Below are 5328 nucleotides of genomic sequence, written 5' to 3' on the forward strand. Positions count from 1 at the left end.
GTCCTTGGTTAAGTATATTCCTAGGTACTTTAATTTCTTTGTTGCTATTGTGAAGGGAATTGAGTCTTTGATTTGGTTCTCAATTAGATTGTTGTTGGCGTATATGAATGCCTCTGATTTCTGTGTATTGATTTTGTATCCTGAGACTTTACTAAATTCATTGATCAGGTTCCAGGAGTTTCTTGGTTGAATCTTTGGGGTTTTCTAGATATAATATCATATCATCAGCAAACAGTGAAAGTTTGATCTCTTCTGCCCCTATTTGGATACCTTTGATTCCATTTTCCTGTCTGATTGCTGTAGCCAAGACTTCCAGCACTATGTTGAACAGAAGTGGAGATAGTGGGCAGCCTTGTCTGGTTCCAGTTCTAAGTGGGAATGATTTCAGTTTTTCCCCATTCAGTATGATGTTGGCTATGGGTCTGTCATATATGGCTTGTATCATTTTTAGGTATGTCCCTTCTATGCCTATTTTCTTAAGTGTTCGTATCATGAAAGGGTGTTGAATTTTGTCAAAAGCTTTTTCTGCATCTATTGAAAGAATCATGTGGCCTTTGTTTTTGCTTCTGTTTATGTGGTGAATTGCATTTATAGATTTACGTATGTTGAACCATCCCTGCATGCCTGGGATGAAGCCCACTTGGTCGTGATGGATTAGTTTTTTGATAAGCGTCTGGATTCAGTTAGCTAAGATTTTGTTGAAAATTTTTGCATCTATATTCATTAGGGATATTGGTCTGTAGTTTTCTTTTTTTGTTGCATCCTTTCCTGGTTTCGGTATCAGAGTAATATTCGCTTCATAAAAGGTGTCCGGGAGGTTTTCATTCTTCTTGATGTTGTGGAATAGTTTCTGCAAGATAGGTACTAGTTCTTCTTTGTAAGTGTGGTAAAATTCGGGTGTGAAACCATCTGGACCGGGACTTTTCTTTTTAGGGAGATTTTTAATTGCTGTTTCTATTTCAGCTGTTGAGATTGGTCTCTTCAGGGAATCTATTTCTTTCTGGTTGAGCCTAGGGAGGCTGTGTGTTTCTAGAAATTTGTCCATTTCCTCCACATTTTCCAGTTTGTGTGCATAAAGATTTTTGTAGTATTCATAAATTATATCTTGTATCTCTTTGGGATCAGTTGTGATATCTCCTTTTTTGTTCCTGATGGAGCTTATTAGAGATTTCTCTTTTCTGCTTTTCGTTAGCTTAGCCAATGGTGTGTCAATTTTGTTTATTTTTTTAAAGAACCAACTTTTTGTTTTATTAATCTCCTGAATAGCTTCCCTGTTTTCAATTTCATTTAGTTCTGATTTGATCTTGTTGATTTCACTTCTTCTGCTGGGTTTGGGGTTGGTCTGTTCTTCTTTTTCCAGCTCTTTCAGTCGTTTAGTTAGAATGTCTATTTGTGATCTTTTTTTCTTTTGGTTATAGGCATTTATGGAGATAAGCTTTCCTTTCAGAACTGCTTTAGCTGTGTCCCAGAGGATTTGATAACTTGTCTCTCCATTGTCATTTTCTTCATAGAATTTTTTTATTTCCATCTTGATTTCTTCATTTATGAAGTAATCATTTAGTAGGAGGTTGTTTAATTTCCACGTTTTTGTGTAGAAATGTGAATTTCTGTTAGGGTTGATTTCTAGTTTTATTCCACTTTGATCTGAGAAGGTACATGGTATGATTTCTATTTTTTTAAATTTCTTGAGATTTACTTTGTGTCCTAGGATATGGTCAATCTTAGAGAATATCCCGTGAGCTGATGAGAAGAACATATATTCAGTGGATTTTGGGTAGAATGTCCTGTAGATGTCAGTCAGACCCAGTTGTTCCAGGGTTTTGTTTAAATCCATTCTTTCTTTTTTTTTTTTTTTACTATATTGAGTGTTCCTTTTTTTTTTTTTTTTAATTTTTTTTTATTTTGGCATATTATGGGGGTACAGATTTTAAGGTTTCAATAAATGCCCATTTCCCCCCCTCCCCCCAAAAGTCTGAGTCTCCATCATGACCATCCCCCAGATGGTGCACATCTCACTCATTATGTATGTATATACCCACCCCCTCCCCCCTCCCCCCTCCCACCTGCCCAATACCCTATTACTGTAGTACCTATGTGTCCACTTAGGTGCTACTCAGTTAATACCAGTTTGCTGGAGAATATATCTGGTGCTTGTTTTTCCATTCTTGGGATACTTCACTTAGTAGTATGGGTTCGAGCTCTAACCAGGAAAATATAAGATGTGCTATATCACCATTGTTTCTTAGAGCTGAATAGTAAATCCATTATTTCTTTTTTTTTTTTTTTTTTTTTTGAGACAGAGTCTCGCTTTGTTGCCCAGGCTAGAGTGAGTGCCGTGGCGTCAGCCTAGCTCACAGCAACCTCAAACTCCTGGGCTCGAGCGATCCTTCTGCCTCAGCCTCCCTGGTAGCTGGGACTACAGGCATGTGCCACCATGCCCGGCTAATTTTTTATATATATATCAGTTGGCCAATTGATTTCTTTCTATTTATAGTAGAGACGGGGTCTCGCTCTTGCTCAGGCTGGTTTTGAACTCCTGACCTTGAGCAATCCGCCCGCCTCGGCCTCCCAAGAGGTAGGATTACAGGCGTGAGCCACAGCGCCCGGCCTCCATTATTTCTTTATTAATTTTCTGTTTGGAGGATTTGTCTTGTGCCGTCAGTGGGGTGTTGAAATCTCCGGTGATTATGGAGTTGCTATTAATCCATTTACTTAGATCCAGTAAGGTTTGCTTTATGAAACTGGGTGCACCTAAGTTGGGTGCATATATATTTAAAATTGTTATCTCTTCTTGTTGAACTGTGCCCTTCACCATTATATAATGACCCTCTTTGTCTTTCACTACTTTTGTTGGTTTAAAAACTAAGTCGTCTGAAATTAGAACTGCCATGCCAGCCTTCTTTTGGCTTCCACTTGCCTGGAATACTGATGTCCACCCTTTTACTTTTAGTCTATATGCATCCTTGCAGGTTAGATGTGTTTCCTGAAGACAGCATATACTTGGCCTGTATTTTCTTATCCATTCAGCCAGGCTATGTCTCTTGAGTGGAGAGTTTAAGCCATTCACATTTATTGAGAGAACTGATAGGTAAGTTAGATTACTGTTCATTCTGTTGGGTTGGATGTTGTTGCTTTGCTTTCTCTCTTCAGCCATTGTATTATCTGGGCTTTAATCTTTGGGTTTTGGTTGTTTTTATATTCGTGAGTTTTTATTATGGTGTTCCGTGCGTAACACTGTTTTGAGTATTTCTTGTAGGCCTGGTCTTGTTTTGGTGAATTTTCTGAGACTTTGCTTGTCTGAGAATGTCTTTATTTCTCCTTCATATATTAAGCTTAGTTTTGCAGGGAATAAGATTCTAGGCTGGGCATTGTTTTGTTTCAGAAGAGTGAGAATGGGGCCCCAGTCTCTCCTTGCTTGTAAAGTCTCATTAGAGAAGTTTGGTGTTATTCTAATTGGCTTTCCCTTGTATGTCACTTGCTTCTTTCGTCTTACAGCTCTTAGAAGGTCCTCTTTAGTTGATATTTTGGTCAGTCTGATGACTGCATGTCGTGACGTCTTGCTGTTTGCATTGAATCTCCCAGGGGTCCTCTGAGCTTCTTGAACTGGTATATCGAGATTTTTAGCAAGGCCTGGGACATTTTCCTCTATTACATCTTCAAATAGCTTGTCCAACTCTTGAGTGTTGTCTTCTTCCCCTTCTGGTAACCCTATGACCCTCACATTAGGTTTCTTCACATAACCCCACATGTCTTGTAGGCTTTGCCCTTTTCTATTGTTTCTCTGCTCTATCTCTGTGACTGTTTTATTTAGTTGAAGGGTATTAGCTTCAATCTCTGAGTTTCTTTCTTCTGTTTGATCTACCCTGTTCTTGAGACTTTCCACTGTATTTTGTAGTTCCCTGAATGGATTCTTCATTTCCAGGAGTTCGGTTAAACTTTTCTTCATTTTGTCTATTTCTTTTTTTTCTTTTTTTTTTTTTCTAACCTCCTCCACAGGTTTATAAGAGCACAATATGGAATGAATTTTCACTAGTTTTACGGACGAGGAGCTGCAGATGCAGGAATAATGTTGAAAGATCCCTCAATTGCGTGAGTCACTTTACTTATGGGAACCTCAGTTTCCCTACTCGGTAACTAATACCACTAATGTGAGTCAAAAACATGGAACGCTTCACGAATTTGTGTGTCATCCTTGTGCAGGGGCCATGCTAATCTTCTCTGTATCGTTCCAATTTTAGTATATGTGCTGCCGAAGCGAGCACCATTTTGTCTATTTCTTTAGTGAACTTTTGTTCTAGGTCCTGGAGGCTTTCTGTGGTTTCTTTGTGTTGGTTATTGAGTTGTTCTTGCAGGTCGTTGAATTTTCTTATGATCCGCATGGGAAATTCCTCTTCTGTCATTTTGGTTGCCTGATTTTGGTTGGTTTCCGTTTCTAGGGGGCTGGTGCTCCTCTTTGGGGGTGTGTTTTCCGTTTGGTTCTTCATATTTCCTGAGTTCTTTCGCTGATTTCTTCCCATGTCGATCAGTTGTTGTTTCTTTCCTTCAGGTTTTTGTTTGGGTATTCACACGCCTTGTTTAGTTTCTGAGCCGGTATGTGGTGCCTGTGGGTGAGATTTGACCACTCCCTGTATAATGAGTCAGTAGATGCCGTGAAAAGGGTGTGCAGGATGTCCTCCCTGTCAGTAGGTGGTGCTTGCTTGGAGTAAAAGGCTACGCTGTTGTTTTTATGTCTTGTTATCAGCTCTTGTTCTTGTAGAGAGGCACTCTAGTGCCTCAGGTGGTCAGTGGGGCCCTGGGACTTTCAGGTGTGTCCTGTTCTCCCCCTCAGTGAGGGCTGTCCTAGGAGAGAGTCTGGGCAGAGCTGGGTTGGGTAAGCCTGCCCTCAGGCACCACCAATGTCGTTAGCAGGGGTCAAAGTTCTGTTCTCTGCTTCCAGGAAAAGCTGTCAGGGAGGGGCTGGAATGGCCCCGCTCAGTCAGAAAGTCTACATGTGCGGTGGCGCTGTCTGAGTCCAGTAGTCTGGAGTAGGCCTTGCTTCTTTCCACCCTCCCCTACTCCGCAGCTACTCCGGGGCCTCTGCCAGCAGGCCAGACCTCGCCACCGGGCCACCCCTGACTGTGATGCCAGCAGGAAGGTTCCCTGCCCAGGAACACCACCTGGTCTGGGTGCACAGCCTTCCTTTGGGAGGAGGGTTGCCCTCTAGGATGCTGATCTGCCCCCGAAGGCACAGACACCTCAGTAGGCTGTTCATGTATATCCTTTCTGTGCCCTGGGCAATGCAAGACCTCGGTGCATGGGATCTGGTCTTCAGGTCTGACCTCTGGGCCC

At 41.4% G+C, this 5328-nt stretch overlaps 1 non-coding gene across 1 annotated transcript; it reads right to left on the minus strand.

Moving 5' to 3' along the window:
- Positions 1 to 4155: 4155 nt before the first annotated feature.
- Positions 4156 to 4262, minus strand: LOC142862980 (U6 spliceosomal RNA). The gene has a single exon (XR_012913871.1). It is a non-coding gene; the product is annotated as a U6 spliceosomal RNA (small nuclear RNA).
- Positions 4263 to 5328: the final 1066 nt, after the last annotated feature.

This window comes from Microcebus murinus, chromosome 20, assembly GCF_040939455.1.
Source record: "Microcebus murinus isolate Inina chromosome 20, M.murinus_Inina_mat1.0, whole genome shotgun sequence".
Lineage (NCBI taxonomy): Eukaryota > Metazoa > Chordata > Mammalia > Primates > Cheirogaleidae > Microcebus > Microcebus murinus.